This window comes from Neofelis nebulosa, chromosome 2 (genome assembly GCF_028018385.1).
Source record: "Neofelis nebulosa isolate mNeoNeb1 chromosome 2, mNeoNeb1.pri, whole genome shotgun sequence".
In the NCBI taxonomy this organism is placed as follows: Eukaryota; Metazoa; Chordata; class Mammalia; order Carnivora; family Felidae; genus Neofelis; species Neofelis nebulosa.
The window spans coordinates 196,978,246-197,002,364 of NC_080783.1; the positions used below are offsets into that span (position 1 = coordinate 196,978,246).

Sequence of the window (24,119 nt, forward strand, 5' to 3'; positions counted from 1 at the left end):
TAGGTTTCCAAGGCCGTTATTTGGAAATCACGCCACTGATGCATGTTAACAGAGCCCTAAAAAGCACCAGCGGCCCTGACAGCTCTCCAAATGTTCACTGCAGATGAGTCATCGTTGTGCCTATTGTGGATCTCTGAAACCAAGAAGCCTGACACCCCCGTGGGGGAAGGAAGAAGGCCTTCCATACTGTTAGTTAGCAGGAAGAGGATGCTGGGGGTGGAGAGGAGGGTTCCCAGCTGCTTTCCTTCCCCACTGGGGACAGCCCCAAAAAGGGGACTATCATCCCTATTAAATGTCATCGCCATTCACTTTCAGTCCTTCAGTAAGAGTATGTGGAACACTTATGGTGCTGGGTGTTGCTGGGCACTGGGGGAGAGCATGTGCCTGTGGATGGGGGAGGAATCCTAAAGAAATAGAACACACATGCCGTGAATTGTATGAGCCATGCTAGAACAGGGGTGGGCTTGCGGTATGGTGGGTGACTGGCATGGACTCGAAGATCGGTCCAGCTTGAATCCTGGTCCCGCCACCGCCTTCCACTGTGACCTTGGACAAGTTACTTCATCCCTCTGGGCCTTCGTCTTATTTTAAGTATTAAATAAGATGATGTATATAACACAAGGCCAGAGTAAGTGCTCAATAAATGTTATTTTCATTGTAGGAGAGCAAAGATATTCACCAGAAACAGCTCAGTAAACGAGCAAGGTGATTATGATCAAGCAGGACCCCATCACTTCTTGCCAGACACAATCTGATCAAACGCTCAGAGCAACTCCGGGAGGAAGTTAGTCTCAGTTTACAAATAACACAACTGTGGCTTAGGAATGTAAAAACTTGGCCAAGCTCACAGAACAAGGACAAGTGGCAGAGTCAAGGCTCAAACTAGAGTTCTTAAGCACACATTCTTATTCCTGGGCAATCTTTATTTACAAGTCAGAATGGGGAGGGCAGCCTACAGCATATAGTTGAGGGACAGAGAGAGGGCCTAGGGCACTTTGCTTAAGGCTGTGGTTGCCTCAAAAGTACATTGTTTGTACTGGACTTACATGTTTATTTTGTTTCATTAGCAAATACATTAGCAATACATTTCATTAGCAAATATAGGGCGTTCCGAGCACTTTATGTCAGTAACTCATTTATCCTCACAGGAGACTCAAAGGTGGGTACTGTATTATTCCCATATTACAGATGTGGAAATTGAGACACAAAGAGGTTAAGCAACTTTTCCAAGGTAGGGGAAGCAGGACTCACACTTGCTTCTTTAGCTCCAAGGGACTATGCTCTTAACCATTGTTCTATACAGCATTATCTTTTGGGGTGGTGGTGGGTCGGCTGCCCAAGTGTATATGCCGGGGGAAGAGGGGCGAGAGAATTAACACCCCCCACACAAGCCACCCTTTGGTGCTATTGCTGCAATAAGACCATGAGTAATTTGACCCTATAAGGTGAATGGCAGGATGGGGGCTGTTTAGCCCTGGGATTCTCTGAGTCAACAGCTTTTCATCCCTGCCCCACTTCCTGAAAACTCTTTGCTCCTCAGCTTTGGAAATCCTTTGAGCACAAAGAGCTCATTTCCTGTGGCCAGGAAGGACGGACGAGTGCCTGATGACAGCTCATCTCCCTCATTAAGGCGCTCATAAAAGTGTTTCAAGGAGCCTGACTTATGGCTCCGCTGTTTGTCAAGATCCCCTTCTGCAAGGAGCCACTCTGGTAATTTGGTGCTAGGAGATGTGCAGGAGAAACCAGCTCCTTTGAGTCCAGGAATTATTTATGATCCTAAGAAGAGGGAATGTCATTGGAGAGATAACAAGCCTTCACCAGCACAACAGACTGTTTAATATGCTACGAGGGATGGGGGGGGGGGGGCAGCTTCAACATTTCAAAGCTAGCCAGGAAACCTGGAGAGATTCTGTACATGGGGGTTGTCAGTTCCTATGAAAGCTCCTGGGGCAACAACAGCTAACAATTATGGAAGTTTTACTGTGAGCCATTTACTTGTGCTAAATGCTTTTTATATGTTAACCCATTTAATTCTCACGCCATTCCTGTCCTATTTTACAAATGAGGAAATTGAGGCACAGAGGGGCTAAGTAACTTAGCCAAGGTCACACATTAGTGAGTAGCCAAGTGGGGATTTTATTCCACATAAGTCTGCCTCCATGGTTGTGCTTTTGAACACCAAACAGTCACAGTTTAGGAGGAAATTAGGTTTTAAATCAGCCCAATAAGATGAAATGTACATATATTCAAAGTTACCTTTAATAATCCCTTAAAATGCCTATAAAGTTTAGCATATTTGATTTGAGGCAAATGGCCTTGTCCAGTAATCAGAAAGCCACTGAGCTAACCTAAAGGGAGGAGCAGAAGGAAAGTCCAAATGCAGATGCTAATATTTTTAAACTACTCTGCCTTTAGGCAAACTATCAAATCCCTAGGGGTAAAAATCAAGAGGCAGGGAATTATACAGTGTACTTCCTACCTTGCAGGGGTGACTCTGTTCTCTTTTAATATTTAGCCTGTGACCTTAACGCATATCATTTGTCACTTGATATTTTGCTGGCGCAAGAGAGAACGTAGTCACATCTTAAGAGGAGAGGTGGGAAAGTTCTGTTCTGCAAGTCCAAGTCCAAGCCTAAATGAAAGGAACCTGGTGCAACAAGATTTCATGAGACTAGTTTGGAGCCAGATAAACCTAGATTTGAACCTAAATCTGCTATTAACTAGCTGTGTAGCCTTGGGTAATTTGCTTAGCTTCCTAAAGCCTCAGTTTCTTAATCTGTAAAATGGTCATAGCAATAGCAGTGCATTGAGAAGATTGAATTTAAAAGTTTATAAAGTAGTGAGTTTGAATATAAATCATAGTAATTAAGTACTAGCTCTTAATAGCTATTTGACCTGAGACAGGTCATGTTACCTTTCTAAGCCTCATTTCTCCTCATCTGCAATAGGGACATAACTGCTCTGCCTACTAACCTCAAAGGTCTTTGTAAAGAAACACTAAAGCACTGTACAAGGGTTGTGTGAGTATCTTCCAGACGCTTAGTATACCTGGAATTGTGAGGAGGTGCTGGGAGACCCCTGCTGGAGAAAACAACTCAAGAGAGTCCTGGCCTGAAGTCAGAAATGGGCTCAGACTTCCACTTTTAACATTTGGTGTGGCTGTGTGACTTTGGGTGAGTGACCTAGCCTCTCTGAGCCTCCACTTTCCCTTCTGTCAAGTGGGGTTAACAGTACTGACATCTCAAGGTTACCCCGAGAATCATGTCCAGCAGAAAAGTGTTAGGCACGTGGTAAGCGCTCGGTAACTATTTGCTGAGTCTGAATCCTTCTGAGAGGAGCCAAATTCAGCCCCTCTCCCTCCGCAGGGTGGGAAAAGTGCACTGTGTCTCCGCACAGAATTCAGGTAGTGGAGATGCTCCCGCGGGGCCACTGGGCTCCGGTGCCTCCCCACTCCCCCGCCCTCCCAGCCGTTGCCATGACCACCGGTTCAGGCCCGGAGCAGCACCTAGGCGTGTTCGCCCCAATCCCCGCCTTCCAGAGTGACCATTGGCTGGAACGGGCACGTGACGCGCGCTGGTATGCTAATATATGGTAATCGCCCCCCACGCCCCTCCTCCCCGGGCTGTGTCCGAGTAGCCAGCAGGGTGCGCGGCGCCGAGCCGAGGGGGCGGGCTGAGGGGCGGCCCCCGGGAGAGAGCGGCCAGGTGGAGGAGGAGCGCGAACGCGACCGCAGGTAACGGGCGGGCGCGTGCGCGCTGGGGCCGGCTCGCGGCGGACGGGCAGAGCGCGGGGCACTCGGGCCGCCGCGCTGCCGGCTTAACCCTTTGGGCACCCAGCTGTCACGGCCGGGCCGGGGCGCGGCGGCCGGGTCGGGCCGCGCGGGGCGGGGCACTGCCGTGGGCACCGCAGGCAGGCGGCGGGCGGGCGGGCGGCCTGACCCGGGATCCGCGGCGCGGGGCCCGCGTGGGCACCCAGCAGTCCGGCCGGCGGAGCGACCGGCCGCGGCGCGCGGGGTGCGGGGACCCAGCGGCGACCAGGGCTGCGGAGCAGCTGCGGGGCCGGCACTTGCGGCAGGCTGCGGGGGGACCGGCTGGAGCACCGGCGCGCGCGCGCGGCTTCTCCGGGGCTGAGCCCCTTCCGCGCAGAGGCCCGCGCAGAGGCAGCCCGTGGCCTGGCGCGGCCTGCGTCCCCTGAGCTCGTCCCACAGAGTGTGAGGAGACCCTGGGGTCCGGCCTGACCTCGGCGTCCCCCACACAGCCGGGCCTGACAGCCCAGCCGCCGGCACTTTTGACCCGGAGTCACGCTGGGGCCCCTTGTGGGACGAAGGCGAGATTGGTGCTTAGGGGGCACCGGCGGAGGGAACTGGGGACTGTCGGTGCTGGGAGGAGAGGACAATCCCCTAAAGAAAAAGCAGGCCCCAAAATTTGCCAGGTTTGAGAAGGAGGGATGCCCAGGAAAGGCACTGGCCCCTTGTTTTCTGTGCTGGGTGATGACCTGACACTCATGGGCAAAGGTCACTGCCGGACACCTGGATCGGGTCTGTCATGTCCAGAGGAAGCGGCTGTTTTGCGTGAGTTTCTAACAAATTTCTTATAAGGCAAGGTTTAAATTCATCTTTCTTCCTCACCCTTCTAGGTCTGCTACAGAAGTGTGTTCTTTTAATTATCCACCCCCCCCCCTCCCCCAACCACCACCAGTTCGCTAAGATCTGTGGCAGCTTTAGGCTCACGGTGTCATTTAGCTTGCACTACAACAGAAATGGTAGGATGGACCATGTGCCACTAATGTTAAGCTTGCCCTGGGAGCTTCATGGAAGTGTGTGGGTGTGGGTGTGGGTGTGTGGTGTGGTGGTGGGAGGGGGGGAATGTTGCTATCATCAATGGATATGAAAAACTGGCTAATGTGCCAGATATATCAATAGAATTTCCTTTATGAGTCTAAAGTCGTTTCTTCCAAATCAGGGAAAAAAACGGGACTACACATGAAAAGTACTAGGAACCAATTTGATTTTTGCAAGTGCAAATTGTACTTTCATATTGTTCTTGATGTCTTTCATCACAGAACAACAAACACTTGCTATATGCCAGGCACTCTGCTGTGCCTTGTGCTATGTCTTGGGGATGCAGAGATGAATAAGATAATTAGTCCTTGTCCTCAAAGAAGTAGTGGGAGAGACAAAATTGCCAGTAAAAGTGATCGCATAATAGATGTGTATATAAAGAGCTGTGGAAACACAAAGGAGAAAACAATTAGCTGTCTGAGAGGGTCAGAGAAGGCTTTCCAGAAAAGAACATGTTTAAGCAAGATCTTGAAGGATGAATAGGAGTTTGCCTTGCAGAGAAGATTGAGAAGGACAGGAAGGGCAGCCAAAAAAGAGGAAACAGAAGAGTGTGGTATCTCTAGGTAATTGCTTTATATTGTAGCCATGGCCTTTTCCCTTTCTCAATGAAGTAACTTCCCAAAAGTAATCTAGAATTTCTAATTGCCACTATAATTTTCCTTCTTATTGTTCTTCCTCTTATTTTCCTTCGTATTGTTCTTCCTCCCCACTTTTTCCCCTCATCAGTTTTTCTGAGCCTCATTCCATACAGCAAGAGGAAAATACAGGCCATAACCAGGGAAGCAATGCTGAATGTCAAATCTGTGAGGTCAGATTTCTGAGACCTGAGGAAGTGAGTAATAAGGTCACAAGCTGGGAGGATCTGGAGCAAGAGAGGATCTGGCCTGTGATATGGGTCAGGACAGGCAGTTCAGGACAGAGACCATGAATCATGCAGGAGTGACAGAGTCCTCTGTTACACGGTGCCAGCTGCAGAGGACAGGGTTAGATCTGACAGCTTCAAGCAACTATTCAGAAAAGGACAGCGCCGTCTCCTCAATAGAATATTTCCAGCATTTCCTTCTTTCTGTTCTCCCTCCCTCCTTACTGTTACCCTCTTTTGATCCCATTTTCCATCCATGATGCACTTTTATTGGGCCTCTTTTACTGAGGGCTTAGCTACCAAAGCAGAGAAATCCTGTTCTGCTGCCTTAGCATCCACCTCCAGAACTATAAATAGTCCATTTTACCTCATAAGCCATCAACTAGCCAGCCTATTTTTACTTCCTAATCATTTGGAAATAGCGATGATGGGCCTAGCGGTGGTACAGTGGGCATCCCCAAAGCTCACCTAATGTTCGAATCAGATAAAGGCCTTTTAGCCTTGTTTAAACCAACATTTATTTTTAGAATGAATAGTGGTGAATTTTTGGCAAATCCCCGGTCTTGAACTGTATTACAGAGGAAGCGATGTAAAGAGGTGATGTGCTTAATGTGGACTGCTAAGATGGACAATTCTGTAAGTGCTAGAGAGTCACGGGTGCTATTTAAGTAATTTTCTCGATCACCATGTTTACTGAGCACCTGCTTGTGTGCAAATTCTGTGCTGTATTTGTGGTTTGGAAAACACAGGAAAATGAGAGAGGTGTGTAGTCTGGGAATTATTCTCTGCTAAACAAGGTTTTGGATCCCAGTTCCACCAGTTACTTGCTATGTGACTTGGACAAGTTAGTTGACTTTGTTTCTTCATCTGTAATAATGCCACCCACCTCATGGAGTTGTGAGGATTAATGTCAAGCAGCCATTCAGTAAGTTTTCAAAGTGATGAAACATGCGGTATTATAGAAGCTGAAGAAAGAGAAAGATCATTATGGACTATGATTCCCAAGGAAGGCGTTTTTCAGAGGCATAGTGAATTTTGTTCTATAGAGAGAAGGAGGGTGGAAGGAATTTCCAGATGGGAGAAATCATGTTTATAAAACACAGGACTGGAGTATGGTAGAAAGTTTTCAGGGACCAATCTGGCAAGATCAAAAGGTTTAAGTAGAGAAGTTCTAAGACTAGAAGTGTTGGCTGCAGCCAGATTTTAACAGGCATTGAATACTGAACTAAGAAGTTAGAACTTTATCCTGTATGATGGAAAGTCTGAAGATGTTTGGTTAGGGAAATGTGGGGTCATGAGAGTCTTTTTAAGAAGAGTCTCAACAACAGTGTGAAGAATAAACTTTAGTAGGGATGGGGTGCCTGGATGGCTCAATCGGTTAAGCGTCCGACTTCGACTCAGTTGGTGATCTCATGGTTCATGAGTTCAAGCCCCGCATTGGGCTCCATGCTGACAGCTCAGAGCCTAGAGCCTGCTTTGGATTCTCTGTCTTCTTCTCTCTCTGCCCCTTCCCACTCATGCTCTGTCTCTCAATAAATAAACGCTAAAAAAGTGTTTTTTTTAACTTTAGTAGGGATAGAAAGAGAACTGCACAACCAGCTAGTACATTATTTAAGTAGTCTAGGTGTGAGGGGGTAAGGAATTGAATTAGGGTGATGGAGTGAAAATAAAAAGATGGGTTCAATAAGTATCATAAAGGAAACATGAACAGGACTTTATGACTGACTGGATACAGAGGTCAAGAAACAAGGAAAAATCAGATCTAGCCTTGAAGATGGTTGACAAGATTAACCGAGATAAGACAAAAAGGAAAGCCAGTTTAGGGAGAAGAGGAAATGCTAGGTGCTAGATACCTTTTTTAAAAATGTTTATTTATTTATTTTGAGAGAGAGAGAGAGAGAGCAGGGAGGGGTAGAGTGGGGAGGAGCAGACAGAGAGAGAGAGAGAGAGAGAGAATCCCAAGCAGCCTCCATGCTGTCAGTGCAGAGCCAACTTGGGGCTTGATCTCACAAGCCATGAGATCATGACCTGAGCCCAAATCAAGAGTCAGACGCTTAACTGACTAAGCCACCCAGGGAGTCCACTAGGTGCAAAATATCTTGAGGTGATACTGGAACTTACAAGTGGACATGTCCCATAAGTATTTGGAAGTGAGAGACTTATGCTCAAAACAGAGAAGTCAAGGAGTATTGTGTATAGAAGATGATAACTGAAGCCATGTGATTAACTTGGCCCACCAGTGGTAGCAGCATAGAAACAGAAGTATGGAGCACCAAGGGCTAAAGCTTGAAGATTGCCCACATTTAGGGAGGTAGGAAGAAGAAATGTAGTCAGTATGGTAGGAAAAAAAGGAATATCAGAGAAGCCAAGGAACCATCTTATTTATTCATCCAACAAATGCGTTCCCTTTGTGTACCTGAGAGATGCGAGACTGAGTAGACATTCTGTTGGCCATGAGGGCGCATATCACCAAAGTCAGAAGAGAGGGTTTCAAGCTGGAGGAATTGGTCACCAGTATGAAATTGTACAGAGAAAGTGGGAAATGCCCATTTCATTTAGTAAACAGGGGGTCATTAGTAACTTTTTGAGAATAGCTTTAGTTCTCGCCCATGGCGGGTGTTCACCCATGGGGGTGGCCACGGGGATATTAAACACCAGAGTGAAAAAGATGTGCCATGAGATGTGGTTAGGAAATGGGGACCGCATGCAGATCACCCTTTGTATGCTTTGTAAAAAATGGGAAAAGAGAAGTAGGAAAGCGGTTAGAGAAGGCAGAAGAGCCAAGCAAAAGATTTGATCTTCCTTGTCTGCTTCATTATTTTAGTTTTCTTAAAACCTCAGTCTCATGCTTTCATGTCCTTTATAGCAGTTCAGTAATTCATTTCCTAAACTTACTGCTCTGACAGTTACCTGCATATTTCATTGAACAATAATAGATCAGCTACCACTTATTGAGTGCTTACTATGTGCTAAACACTTTGTATACGTTCTATTCATTATCCCACTTAATCTTCACAGTACTGAATTACAACCATACAATCTCTCGGAAGCATGGAGAGGCTAAATAAATTGTCTAAGATCACATAGGGGATCTGGGATTTGAACCCAACTCGGACTCTAAAGCTCTTCTAAAGGACCATGCTGTAATAGTCCCTGAAGGCAGGGCCAGCTTCATGAGTGTGCAGCCTATGCAACCTCTCGGGGCCCTGCATTTAGAAGGGCATTCTCCTCCCTGCATCTCCTCATTTGGTTTAATGCTCTGTTGTTGTTACCTTGAAATTCTTAATATTTTTTTTAAAGTTTATTTATTTATATTTGAGAGAGAGAGGAAGAGGGAGGGACAGAGAGAGAGGAAGAGAGAGGATCCCAAGCAGGCTCTGCCCTGTCAGCACAGAGCTCAATATGGGGCTCAAACTCGTGAACCATGAGATCATGACCTGAGCCAAAATCAAGAGTTGGACGCTTAATCAACTGAGCTACCCAGGTGCCCCTTAATAATTTTTAATGAAAGCCCTGCTTTTTCATTTTGCACTGGGCCCCACAAATCAGGCAGCGAGTTCTGCCTGCAGGTATTGATACTTTGCCTAAAGCAGGAAAAGCATGTTGTGCTGGATCTCTTGTTTTGCTTGTGTAGTGTATCTAAGTCCTTGTTGTGTCATGGTGCACGGTCACATTTTCCTGTGGGCTTCTCACTTTGGATTCCTGATGGAAAAGGCAAAGGGGGGATATTTTGAAGTTCAAGTAGATAGCCAGTAGGAAAATAGAGAATAAAGAGGCAAGGAACTATTTACCCGGAATGGCTCCTGGAAACTCATCCATCGAGTCTTGAGAGTATTATTAGGTAGAGTTATAGTCCTGCTGCTGTCTTTACTCCCAATTTAAATAACAAATGAGTTCATTTCTATTCCTTTTGTAGTCAAATAGTCCCATTTGCTTGTAGGAAGCTATGGCGACCGTTTTTAACCTACTGAAACAGAAATTGGGGTTGAACAGGTATAATACAACTTGTCTGCCCTGATCTGATGTCTTTTTAACCAGGCTGATGCCTCCCCTGCACCCCCATACCAGGGACTACCCAGAAGCTGTGAACCATGCAGCCCCATTTACCTCATGTGTCTTGAATGTCCATGTTCCACCCTAATCTTCGTCGCCTGCTCTATTCCTTTATCTACCCGTATGAATCATGGAAGCCAGGAAAACTTAATCTTGGATATTATCTCTTATTTTTGGCTTTACAGTCATTACTTGGCACTGACACCAAATGAAGTTTTTCTGGTCCTCACGATTATTGCTCTCTCAAAAAACAACTTTTCCTTACCCTCTTGCTCCTCCCACTCCCGGTCCCTCTGTGTAATCATTTGACCAGTACTGACCAAGTCCTTATAGCACTTGATGCTAGCTGACCACCTGACCAGGTCCCAGCACCAGCCAGCTTAGATCCTTCTGTGGAGGATATCAGACAAGACTGTGATTGTGTTGCTTCCTCCCATTACCTGTGTCATTCCCGTTCAGAGTGCCTGTTCTCACTTTCTTTTTTGTTTTTTAATTTTATTTATTTTTTAAATTTTACATCCAAATTAGTTAGCATATAGTGCAACAATGATTTCAGGAGTAGATTCCTTAGTTCCCTTTACTCATTTAGCCCATCCCCCCTCCCACACCCCCTCCAGTAACCCTTAGTTTGTTCTCCATATTTATGAGTCTCTTCTGTTTGGTCCCCCTCCCTGTTTTTAGATTATTTTTGTTTCCCTTCCCTTATGTTCATCTGTTTTGTCTCTTAAAGTCCTCATATGAGTGAAGTCATATGATTTTTGTCTTTCTCTGACTAATTTCACTTAACATAATACCCTCCAGTTCCATGCACATATTTGAAAATGGCAAGATTTCATTCTTTTTGATTTCCGAGTAATACTCTGTTGTATATGTACACCACATCTTCTTTATCCATTCATCCATCGAGGGACATTTGGGCTCTTTCCATACTTTGGCTATTGTTGATAGTGCTACTATAAACATGGGGATGCATGTGTCCCTTCGAAACAGCACACCTTTATCCCTTGGATAAATGCCTAGTAGTGCAATTGCTGGGTCGTAGGATAGTTCTATTTTTAATTTTTTGAGGAATCTCCATACTGTTTTCCAGAGTGGCTGTACTCCTGTTCTCACTTTCTACTCCCAACATGGACCAGGTGAGCCTAAGAAAAACTCTTTATAGTTTTAAAGAGATTTAGAGTATAACCCTATGGCATATGTCACGAAACAAAGTTTCAATGGCCAGGTGTTCTCCATGGTCTCCTACTTGTGCTGGTGGTATAGTCTCCATAAGGTCCTGTAGTAGTCATCTGCTGCTGTGTAACAAATTACCACCAAATTTATCAGCTGAAAGCAACAAACATCTCTATCTTTTAAGAGTCAGTTCAAGCATTGTATCTCAGAAGCATTTCCCAACTTGCTTTTAACGAATTAGTATCCTTACTCTCTGGTCTTCCTTTGTACTTTAACATGTCCTTATAGCACTTACCACAGTGTTGTAATTGCTAGGCACCAGGTCTTTTTCATATCCGTAGCTGCAATTCCTCAAACCATTCCTTGAACATAGCTGATGCTCAATAAATAGTTGTTGAATATGCTTAAAAATAGCTTATACCTTTATATACTTTCTACTCTAGAAAACTTATATATAACTACCAAGTATTTAGCCTTATGCCCTATGATAAATATACCCTTCTTCATCTCCCTGTCTAAAGGCTCAAGTGTCACGTTGTTGAAGATGTAAAGAAACCATTGTATATGTCAAAGACTTGTTGACACACCAACTCACCTATTCCAGGGAGGACTTGTTGAACTTGTCTGGGTTAAGTCCCTGTTCCGTCCATACTCTGAAACCAGTTCTGACCTTTGTAGGAAATTGTATAACAAGCCCCTAGCCCAAAGATACTTGGCTCAATAACAAAGCCAGCATTGGTTCACTATTTAAATATTTGACTATAAACTTTATGAAGGCAGGACCTGGGTCTGGCTTATTCACTGCTGTATTCCCAGCACCAAGTACTATTCGATGCTTAATAAATACATGGGTGATGAATTAGTGGCACTCCATTCTTGAGTCGCATGTTCCATTCCTGTTATCCAGGTCCTGAACTCTGATCACCCAGAATCTTAGGCCTGAGTTCTTCATTTCATATGGCCCATTTTGTCTTGCTCCTTGACTCTTCTTTTCCAGCTCCTCATCATAGCTGATCTTTGTGAATTTGACCCCTTGCTTATTCTGAATTAAGGTTCCTCTTCCTGTCTTGATCTTTCTAATAATATTGGCCAGATGCCCTTAGGAGACTATTCTTTTCTCTACCTATAACCAGAAACTGTATGTGTTGAAAAGTATTGAACTGAAGAGAATTCCATTCAGATTTCAAAAGAGAGGAGACAGGCCCCTTAAGAAGTGAATTTTGGCCAGAAACCAAATTGTAAAATTTTGTGAGTCTGTTAAACTGATTAACTTGTAAACTTAAGCAATTCAATGCAAATTAATTTTTATACCAACCAGCAAATCCAAGGAGGGGAGGGAATTAAGTGAGTGTGTAAATATGGTTGCCAGGGAGACTTTTCCTGACAGAAGAGAGAACCTCACAGGAATGTATACAGGCCCAAGAAAGCAATGTAACCTGATCTTTCTCTGTTCTCTTTTTGATGGGGGAAGAAAACAATGTGGAAACCATGGGTACAGATAAGGGTGGCTTTAGGCTCTTCTAGAGACTGGAGGAGTAAGTTCTCCTTCTTGAAACAGGGCTGAGTAGTAGAGTTTTCCAGAGCAAAATGAATATTACAAGGCACCTATTCCTTCTGAGGAAACTTCTGGAAATGTAGAGCACTGAATCCATCTCTGAAATAGCATTCATTCATTCAACACATGTTTATTAAGTACTTTCTAAATGGCCCATTGCCCAGATGGGAATATGGTTATAAGGATTGATAATAGTTTGAAGGTACTGTATCATATCTAGTGGATGGTCTTAAATTTTTGTCTAAATAAATTTTTTGAAATAGAAGGTAATATATGGACCTAAATATTTAATGCTTTTTAAATTTTTTAAATGTTTATTCATTTTTTGAGAGAGAGAGACAGAGCGTGAGTTGAGGAGGTGGAGAGAGAGAGGGAGACACAGAATCTGAACCAGGCTCCAGGCTTTGAGCTGTCAGCACAGAGCCCAACGTGGGGCTCGAACTCATGAATGTGAGATCATAACCTGAGCCAAAGTCAGACAGTTGACTGACTGGGCCACCCAAGTGCCCCAATGCTTTTTTTTTTTTTTTTAAATAATATTCTTTTTTTTTTTTTTTAAACATTTATTTATTTATTTTTGAGACAGAGAGAGACAGAGCATGAACGGGGGAGGGGCAGAGAGAGAGGGAGACACAGAATCGGAAGCAGGCTCCAGGCTCTGAGCCATCAGCCTAGAGCCCGACGCGGGGCTCGAACCCACGGACCGTGAGATCGTGACCTGAGCTGAAGTCGGACGCTTAACCGACTGAGCCACCCAGGCACCCCAAAAATAACATTCTTTTATGTTATGTCATGTTAGTCGGTTGAGTGTCCGACTCTTGATTTCTACTCAGGTGATGATGATCTCATGGTTTGTGAGATCGAGCTCCTCATAGGGTTCTGTGCTGACAGTGTGGAACCTGCTTGGGATTCTCTTTCTCCCTCTCTCTGTCCGCCCCCCCGTCTCTCTGTTTCTCTCAAAATAAATAAATAAACTTAGAAAAAATAAAATTCTATCTGTAGTAAAAGCATGAGCACAAGTGTATTTTCTGCTATTTTTGTATTCTCAGGTCATTGCTCTTGAGAAAAACCTAACATGAAAATTGATCCATAAAGCCACACCTCAAGGTGGATATTCATCTAGTGACAGTGTCATCTGAATTGTAGGTGTAGTACCAGTTAAGGACAAATCCATCTCCTAGAGAGCTACAATCCAAAGAGACCCTAATATTTTAGCTACAAATGATGGGTGATTTGAGGTCTAAAATCTTGGCTGTAAAATGCATTTGGGTTGAAATGTGTAACACTGTCACATATCTGAGGCCTACCCTTCAGCGTCTCCCCATGTACTTTAATATGCTGGAGTTTTGTACTGTGTATGGTGCCTTTCAGTGGCCCGCAGAGAGGGAAGTAGAGGGTAATGGTTAACAGCATGGACACGAGAGCCAGGCCGCTTGGGTCCCAGCTCTGCCTGTACCACTCGTTCACTGGAGTTTCACAGCTTTCTTCAAGTCCTTCCCCGCTCTGCTCCAGTCTCTTTGTGCACTGAGAGGATAATAATAGTACCTAGCTGGAAGAAGTATAGAATTAAACAGGTTAATACGTGTGAGGTGCATAATAAGTACCACGTAAGTTGTACCTCTTATTACTTCCTGTGTCCTCCTAGAGAGTAGGGTTGATTTCATTTGAAGGAAGAGCCAGTTGAGATGTATAGAGGTAAAATTTCCCTAAAGTTGCACAGTAAGTTTGGGCTCAAATTATTCTCTTTCTTTCTTCCTTTTTTTTTTTTTTTTTTTTTCTTTGAGAAGGAGTTTGCTTTACTGGGGGGAGAGCACTGTACATGATCAACAGATGAAGGCAGCCCAGTGGGCATCCTGCACATCACACTCAAAAAGGTACTCAGGAGGTTTTGCTAAGAAAGATCAACTGGAACATGGGTTCCTCTGGGTAACTTCCCCAAACTCATCCCTCCTAGGAGCTGGGACACTCCTGACCATTTCCTTGAAGGCAAATGTAGTCATTACAGATAGAGCCCCTCAGGGGTGCATTCTTGTTTTTTATAAAGAACATTTTCTTTAGATTTTTTGAAATCTTCATTTGTTGTTTTCATTCTATATTCTCTCAAGGCCATCAGACCAGCTTCTGTACAGATTGCCTTGATGTTGGTCCCAGAAAGGCCATCTTTAGCCATGATCAAGTCATCCAGGGCCGCATCATCGGCCAGCATCATCCTGCTTGTGTGGATCTGAAAGATGTGCTTCTTAGTCTTTTCAACAGGCAGGGGGAACTCAATTTTCCTGTCTATGTGGCCTGGTCTGACAAGTGCTGGATCCAAAGTTTCTATTCAGTTTGTGGCCATGACTTTCACAAGTGAAATCCATCCAACTGGTTCAACAGTTCCAACATTGTTCATTGAATTTCTCTCTCACCGCCACAATTTGAGGCATATCTTTTTGTTCCAGTGGCTTCAATTTCATCAGTAAACATGATGGATGGTGCATGTTCTTCCACAGCTCGAAACAATTCCCGAATGAGTTTGGGCTTCTCACCTAGGTACTTCTGAATCAGTTCAGAGCCAGCCACTCTTAAGGAAGTGTCTGAGGCTTAGTTTGCTACTGCTTTGGCTAATAAGGTTTTACCTGTGCCAGGTGGACCATAGAGAATGACCCCCTTTGGGGGCTTTATACCCATCTCTTCATAATATTCAGGATGAGTAAGAGGAAGCTCCACAGGTTCCTTAATTTCCTGGATTTGGTTGTCCAACCCCCCGATGTCAGCATAGGTTTCCTTGGGGTCCTTTTCTACCTTCATCACTGTGACCAAGGGATCCGTGTCATCCATGAGCATGCCTATGATGGCATGCACCTTGTGGTTGAGCAGGACTGAGCAGCCTGGCTCCAGCAGATCCTTGTCTACAAAGGAAAGAATGCTGACATTGTGTACTGTGGGCTCAGATTATTTTCATTCTTAATTTAGCCCTGAAGCTTTCCATTCTACTTAGTAAGAGAGACAGAAAATGAGAATTGGAGTAGGAGAGACGAACTTGGCTTTGGGAGCATTGTGAAATAGGGATTATTTCACAAAAGATGCTGGCACTACAGCATACGAAAATGAAGTTGTCTTCTCAAAGGCAAAAGAGTGTAAGAAATGGTTGGGAACCACATAAGACGGGATGTCATACAGGGGCAGGCCTGTCGTATGTTGAGCCCCAAATTCTGTCTCTGATCATGATAACAAGGGACAGTTGGAGGGGGTACTGTAGCTGCCATCCATGATGGGATCTTCTGGTTATAGGGATGGACCCACCCATCCCTAACTGTCTTAGGGTCCTGCCTAAGGACACTAAGGCTAGTTCACTCAAGGATTTAAGCTCTATTTCTATTTTGGGTCTTTAAAATCTGTTCATTTATTCAACATTTTTAAAACTCTGTACCCCCATGCTAGTAGCTAGGGATGCAAAAATGACTAGAACCCAATCCTGGCACCCCAGAGGTTTATAAAGGAAGACAGATGTGGAAATGTTGATTATGGTATTGTACTTAGTGCCATTAATAGGAGTATGGGCAAGGTGTTTTGAGAGCTTAGAGGAGGGATCACTTAATTCTGCTTAGAAATGTCACCTTCTAGAGAAAGTGACATTTTAAATGACGACAGGAGCATAAGGAGTCCTCAGGTGGACAGTGTGGCTCAGACAGGAACACTGTGTACCAAGGTGGGGTGTTTGTGTATGGGAGAGCAAGTATACTTGGAGAGTTCCAAACATTCTGACATGTTCAGAACAAAGCGTACGAGTAGGGTAGTGGCAGAAACAAGGCTGAAAAGTAGGTCAGCAGCAAATACAAAGGCTTGGCTGGCCAAGCTAAGGAATTTGGACTTACTGTGCAAGGCCCTGAGGAGCTATTGGAGCACAGGAGCAGCGATGGGGTCGGGCCTGCCTTTTGGGAAGATCAGAGCGGCAGTGTGGAGGGTGGTTTGGACTGAAGTGAGACCAGAGACAGAATCACAGGGTTAGAAGGGTGCCTCTAGTTCCACTTCTCATCTCCTGCCAGTATTTTTACTGTCGAATGTATGTACTTGTTCCTTCAGCCCAGATTTATCAATGGCATGCCAGGTACAGGGCTAACTGCTGGAAATTCTAGAAGAAACTACACACAACCCTGCCTTGGAGTTACTTACAGGGTCTTACTTGTCCTAAACAAAAGCTTGCTTGTGTTTTTAGTCCTCCTTGTCTACCTTATGCCTCACCTTGGTCCCAGGGCTGGTGTCCTGTATATGAAGATGAGCAGTATTGTGCTGGCCTTGTCTATGCTCATCATGATGTCCCTGTCCCCATTATAACTCCTCTCAACCTTCATCTCTCCTAAGCACAAAGCTCTCATCACTTAATGAATTCCTATGGAGAATGAATCGATTACATCCCCTTTTTAGACTTCTGCTATTTAAATTCTTAATTTACTCCCATTTCCCCAAACGTCAGGCACTCTACGTTAGTGCTCTTAGTCACATATTAAACATTTCAGGCCCTACTTCCTATCCTTTACTAGCTTACAAAGTCCTTACTCTCTTCATTCTTTTTTTCTTACCCCAAGGACACAGATACCAGAATTGCAGACTGCGTTATTTTCCATGTTTTTTCTTTTTTTCTTTTTCTTCTTATTTTATTTGAGAGGCAGGGTGTGTGTGTGACCAGGGAAGGGGCAGAGGGAGAAAGATTCTCTCTCTTTGAAAGAATCTTTTTTTAAAATTTTTTTTCAATGTTTACTTATTTTTGAGACAGAGACAGAGTGTGAGCAGGGGAGGGGCAGAGAGAGAAGAAGACACAGAATCTGAAGCAGGCTCCAGGCTCTGAGCTGTCAGCACAGAGCCCTATGTAGGACCCGAACTCACGAACCATGAGATCATGACTTGAGCTGAGGTCGGACACCCAACCGACTGAGCCACCCAGGCGCCCCTTCTTTGAAACAATCTTAAGCAGGCTTCACACTCAGCACAGAGCCCAACGCGGGGCTCAATCCCATGACCCTGGGATCATGACCTGGGCGAAAGCAAGAGTTGGACACTCAACTGACTGAGCCACCCAGACGTCCACCCCCCACCCCTCACTACCCCGTGCTTTTTCTATGTGGCGTTAATGCCTTTCACCCATGAGATCACAGTCCCCAAAGGAAAAACTCCTCCCACTCTGAAAATCAGGAATTTGAAGATGAGAGGATATTTCCACTGCAATAGAATAACAGAATTTTGTTAGGAATAGTAGTATTTAGTCCATAATAATACATTGCGATTATGGTTTATTGAGCATTTATTACATATGCTAATTGCCATGCTAGAACTTTACATGAATTCTTATTTAAACCTCAAAGCAACTCTGCAGGGTAAGAACTCTTATGACGCCTATTTTACAGATGAAGAAACAGGCTCAAAGAGGTGCAATGATTTGTCCAAGGTCACATCGTTAACACATAATAGCGTCAGATCCCGAACTTAGGCCTGATTCTAGAAGTGCATTTCTTCACTACTGTGGAGCACAGAGTAAAGGTGCAGGGTCTGAGTGGAGGTACCTGTGGCCATCAAGAGTGAGCCAGTTGTCTTCAATGTTTAGCCATAACTGCAATTATCAAATCTAGTTCTTGGTTCTTTTTTTCTTTTGTAATTTTATTTTATTTTGGAGAGAGAGAGCATGCTCAATCAGCAGGAGAGGGGCTGAGGGTGGGAGAGAGAGAGAGAAAGGGGGAGAGAGAGAGAATCTTAAGCAGTCTCCACAATCAACATGGAGCCTGACATGGGGCTCGGTCCCACAACCCTGGGATCATGACCTGAGCCAAAAATCAAGAGTTGGTCACAGAAGACTGAGCCCCCCAGGCGCCCCTCTTGGTTCTTACGAATCATTTTAATAAGCTATTTTATTTGGATCATAATGGCACAGTAATTTTCTAGTAGCAGCCCCTCCCTCCAAAGTTGTGATGTTTGTCCTAATTTTATAGATTTGACTTTGTATGTTGGCCCTACAGAGATGTTATAGTTCATGACAGATGCTATGCTCATAGTTCTGGGACCTACTTCAGGTGAACAGACTGTGCCTTGGCATATGGCTGCATATTCTAACAGGTTTGTTGTAGAGACACCTAAATGTCCTTTTAAAAATGTTATATATGGGGTGCCTGGGTGGCTCAGTCAGTTAAGCATCTGACTCTTGGTTTCGGCTCAGGTCATGATCTCACGGTCATGAGACTGAGCCCCAAGTCAGGCTCTGAGCTGAGTGTGGAGCTTGCTTGGGATTCTCTCTCTCCCCCTCTTCTCCTCCCCCACTCACATTCTGTCTCTCTCTCTCTCTCAAAATAAATAAACATTTTTTTTCAATGTTATATATGTTGTAGTTTCCACACAACCTCAGTCTACCCCCAGGGATGGGTGTAGTAGGCTGAATAATAGCTATCCAAAGATAATTAGGTCCTAACCCCTGGAACCTATAACTGTTACCTTATAAGGAAAAGGGGTCTTTGCAGACATGATTATGTTAAGAATCTTGATATGGGGAGATTATCCTGGGAATCTGGGCAGACCCTACCTCCAGCCATAAATGTCATCCTAAGGGAGAGGCAGAGGGAGATTTGACAACAGAGATGAGGAGGCAGTGTAAACACAGAGGGAGAGATTACAGGGGTGCAGCCACAAGCCAAGGAATGTGGACAGCTGCTGGAATTCAGAAGAGTCCAGGAGTGGATTCTCCATGAGAATCTCTAGGGGGAGTGCAGCCTTGTCAACCCCTTGGTCTCAGCCCAGTGAGACTGATACTGAAATTCTGGCCGCCAGGACTGGGAGAGAATAAACTTCTGTTGTTTTAAGTCAGGGATTTTGTGGTAATTTGTTATGCTAGCCACAGGGAACTAGTGCAATGAAAATGGTCACTTTTTGTACTGCTTAGTTCATTTAGAGGGCATATACCATGTCTTAGTAAAGGTAACAACCAACTACTATAACATGAATAATAATAACAATCGTTTCAGCAGACAATTGTGTAATGCTCACTATGTGCCAGGTACTATTATACACATTTGAGATGTATTTACTCATTCAATTTTCTTTCTTTTTTTAATTTTCTTTAATGTTTATTCATTTTTGAGAGAGAGAGAGAGAGAGAGAGAGAGAGAGAGAGAGAGAGAGAGACGGAGTGCGAGCAGGGGAGGGGCAGAGAGTGAGAGAAACACAGAATCTGAAGCAGGCTCCAGTCTTCAAGCTGTCGGGACAGAGCCCGAGTCAGGACTCAATCTCATGAACTGTGAGATCACAACATGAGCCAAAGTTGGACACTTAACCAACTGAGCCACCCAGGTGCCCCTACTCATTCAGTTTTCATAACAGCCCTGAGGGGAGTTCTATTACTGTCTCCACTGTAAGTGGGAACATTGAAGTACAGAGAAGTTGGGTAACTTGGCCAAACTTAGGTAACTAGTAAGTAGTAGGGCTAGGACCTGAACCCAGGCAGTCTGGCTCCAAAAGTTCATGCTGTGAAACATCACCGCACCACACAGGAGTTTGCACGTGGGAGGCGTTCAACAAAGGACACTGTGACACTGTCAGTCCTCTGGCCACTTCCTCTCTCCACGTTTTCTGCCATGTTCGCTGCATTTGCCTTCCTCCATTTGTTCTTCCTTATCTTTAATGTCTTGTCTCTGTTTGTTTTGTTTTTTTTTTTTTCCTTTTTATAATAGCCTTGTGTGGTTTTGGTATCAGAGTAATCCTGGCCTCATAAAATGGATAAGAATTTCCCTTTTCTGTTTTCTGGAAGAGTTTATATAGCATTGGTTTTATTTCTTTTTTGAAATTTGAATTCACCAGTAAAATCATCTGGGCCTGGCATTTTCTCCATGGAAAGCTTTTAAACCAAGAATCTGTGTTAATAGAAAAAGAGCTATTCAAGTTATTTCTTCTTGAGTGAGCTCTAATAGCTTGTATCTTTCTAGGAATTTGTTTCATCTAAGTTGATTACTATATTGGCTATAGGATCCTTTTAATGTCTGTGGGATCTTTCATTCTTGTTATATATGGCAATTTGTGTTTTTAATCTCTTTTTTCCCCTAGTCAGTCGGATTAGATATTTATCAAGGTTATTGAATTTTTTCAAAGAACCAGCTTTTCATTTCATTGATTTTTCTCTATACTTTTTCTGCATTCTGTTTCATTGATTTCCATTCTCATCTTTATTATTTCCTTCCTTGTGTTACATTTCATTTGCTCTTCTGTTTCTAGCTTCTTAAAGTGGAAGCAAAGATGAATGATTTGAGATCTTTCTTGTTTTCTAATATAGGTGGTTTAATTCTATAAATCTTCCTCTAAGTATGGCTTTAGCTATATCCCATAGATTTTGGCATGTAACATTTTTGTTTCCATGTAGTTCAGAATATCTTCTAATTTCCCATGTGATTTCTTCTTTGACCCAGGAACTATTTTGAAGTATGTTGTTTTGTTTCCACATATTTAGGATTTTCCCAATAGCTTTCTGTTACAGATTCAAGTATAATTTTGTTATGTTCAGAAAATGTAGTTTGTATGATTTTAATTCTTTTAAGTTTATTAAGACTTATTTTATGATCCAGAACATGTATTCTGTTGTTATTGATATATATATATATTATTTGGTCCTCTGTAATGTGTCTTTTTTTCCCCTCTGGCTACTTTTATTTATTTATTTTAATGTTTGTTTATTTTGAGAGAGAGAGAGAGAGAGAGACAAAGCATGAGAAGGGGGAGGGCAGAGAGAAAGGGAGATACAGAATCTGAAGCAGGCTCTAGGCTCTGAGCTGTCAGCACAGAGCCTGGTGTGGGGCCTGAACTCACGAACCCGCTAGATCATGACCTGAGCTGAAGTCAGATGCTTAACCAACTGAGCCACCCAGGCGCCCACTGTCTGGCTACTGTTAAGATTCTCTTTTTGTCACTTCAGCAATTTGATTATATTTCTTGGAATCATTTTCTTTCTATTAATTCTGTGTGGATTTGTGTTCCTTGGATCTGTAGATTTATAGTTTTCATCAAATTTGGAAAATTTTTAGCCCTCATTTCTTCATTTTTTCCCATCCCCTTCCTCCCCAGATTTCTTTTCCTTCTAGAACTCCATATTCATGAATGTTAAATTGCTTGCTATTGTTCCACCATTCATTGATGCTCTGTTCATTTTATTCTGTCTTCTTTCTCTCTGTGCTTCATGTTGGATAGTTTCTAAGGCAGTGTCTTCAAGTTCACTGATCTTTTCTTCTGAAGTTCCCAATCTATTGTTAATCTAATTCAGCATATTTTTACTTTCAGGTGTTATATTTTAGGCTCTGGATGTTTAAGGTCTTTTTAAAAAATCTTCTTTCTCTTGTCCTCATTTTCCTCTACTTCTTAAAGATGTGGAATGTATTTGTTAAAGGTATTTTAATATCCTTTTCTTCAGGCTCTTTTGTCTCTGTTATTTCTGGGTATGTTTTTATTTAAGTTGTTTTCTCCTGGTTAACAAGTTTCTTTACATGCCTACAGATTCTTTTTATTGCATACTGGACATTGTTAATTTTATATTCTTAGCTGCTATATTTTGCTGTGAAATGTACTTAAATTACCTGGAATCATTTTGATCCTCTTAGGGACTGCTTTTATGCCTTGTTATGAGGGTCTAGAGCAGCCTTTATTCTAGGACAAATTTAGCTCCCACTACTATGGCAATACCCTTTGAGGATCTAATTCCTTATGTATTACAATGGCTTTCTACTCTGACTGATGTGAACACAAATTATTTTCAGTCCTGTGTGAACTCTGGGAATTATTCTGCTTACTCTTTTACAGTAGTCCTGAATAGTTTCCTCTCACACATGTACAAATCTCTGCTCAGCCAAAGACTCCAGGGAGGCCTGTCTATAGATAGATCTGTGGAGTATGTCCTGTCCCTCCTCTTCTCTCTCTCTGTACAGCACCATTATCCCTGGCGCTCTATGGTACAAGTTCTACCCACTTGGCCCCCTGGATCTCTGCTCTCAGTCTCCTCAACTCAGTGAGCTCTGTTTGGGCTCCCCATCTTTATACTACTTCCTGGAAACCACCTTCAGGCAGTAAGCTGGTACAATCAAAGGGCTCACTTTGTTTCTCTTTTTTCAGAGAGCATAGGCCTGCATTGTTTATCGATCAGTGTCTGAAAAACATTGCTTTATGTATTTTGCCCAGTTGTTTAGTTGTTTAAGGCAGGAAGGTAAATCTGATCCCTGTTTTTTCCAATTTTTAGTGAAAGTCTCTAACATCTTTTCTAGGGACCTTACATGTTGATAGTAGGTTTTTTTTTTTTTTTTTTTTAAGGACACTTGGGTCACTTCAGACATGGCTTTTGAATAGTTGAAAAGTAGATCTATAAATAGTCAGGGCGCCTGGGTGGCTCAGTCGGTTGGGCAGCCAACTACAGCTCAGGTCATGATCTCGCAGTCTGTGAGTTTGAGCCCCACATCGGGCTCTGTGCTGACAGCTCAGAGCCTGGAGCCTGCTTCCGATTCTGTGTCTCCCTCTCTCTGCCCTTTCCCTGCTTGCTCTCTGTCTCTCTCTCTCTCTCAAAAATAATAAAACACTAAAATAAATAAATAAATAAATAAATAAATAAATAAATAAATAAATAAACAAACAAATAGTCATACATCTAGATAAATCAAAAATAGGGTTTAGGAAATCTAAAGACTGATTCATTGTTATTAGGATGGCAGGAGATCAAAAAGGGATTTCAAAATAGGGCTAACTCTACCCAGATGGTGATTTACTGAGGTGCCATGGTTGTTCAGGGCTGTATCCAGTTACTGAGTCTTGGCTTACAAGGGTTTTAACTACCCTACCATCTATTTAAATTCTTTCTTTGCTAATGTTTAGTTTATGCCTCACCCCAATATTCAAACAAGAAAGAAACACTCAGAACCACTGAGAGAAAGATCAAAACCATAGTGAGACAATTGAAGCAAATGCTAAGTGTTTGAACTGTGGAATCTCCACCCACTACCGACTGTCTGACCTCAGAATTGATATTTCTGTCCATCCTTGCGGGCCACATTAAAGTGAGGCCAATGACAACAGTATATCCTTAGGCTAAGGGCAATAAATCAACCTCAACTGTTAACTGTGTGAGAGAGACAGAGAGAGAATATGTACAAATATGCATGTGCACATATTTAGCATTTGATTTGTGCCAGGCAGCTCATTTAATCTTCATAATAACCCTATGGATTTGGCTTTTAGGTATTACATATTAGGTATTCAGTGAAAAGGCTGAGATTCAGAGACACCAAATGACTTGTGCAAGTTCACGATGCCATACTGCATTACCCTCAGTGGCACCATAATTCTGTTGTCAGTAGACCATAAACACAACCTGGGACCATTCATCTTGCAAGTCTGTACTCTGGGCCACAAGAGGTATTATAAGACAGAATTGGATAGATAATCACAGTGACTTTCATTAGAAAAACAATTCAAAGTTCATAATTTACACACAGTGGATCAAAACAATAAGGCAGTGAGGGCAGTACATGATTTTTTTTTTAAGATTTATTTATTTTGAGAAAGAGAGAGAGAGAGAGCACAAAGCAGGGGAGGGGCAGAGAGAGAGGGAGAGAAAGAATCCTAAGCAGGCTCCTGCGCTATCAGCCGAA

General features: G+C 43.4%; 1 protein-coding gene and 1 pseudogene across 5 annotated transcripts in view; one reads left to right on the forward strand and one right to left on the reverse strand.

The window, feature by feature from the left end:
* Positions 1 to 3,623: 3,623 nt before the first annotated feature.
* The window catches only part of PHC2 (polyhomeotic homolog 2), a 116,630-nt gene continuing 96,134 nt past the window's right edge, over positions 3,624 to 24,119 (forward strand). For 2 of the 5 annotated variants that reach the window (XM_058718163.1, XM_058718165.1), the window contains exon 1: positions 3,626 to 3,733. The gene's annotated coding sequence lies outside the window, so the exon portion shown is untranslated. Of the gene's footprint in view, positions 3,734 to 4,089; positions 4,571 to 24,119 lie in introns of those variants that run through there. The other 3 variants (XM_058718166.1, XM_058718167.1, XM_058718164.1) reach the window with 3 other exon arrangements.
* On the reverse strand, positions 14,354 to 15,735 carry LOC131491255 (26S proteasome regulatory subunit 4-like; annotated as a pseudogene).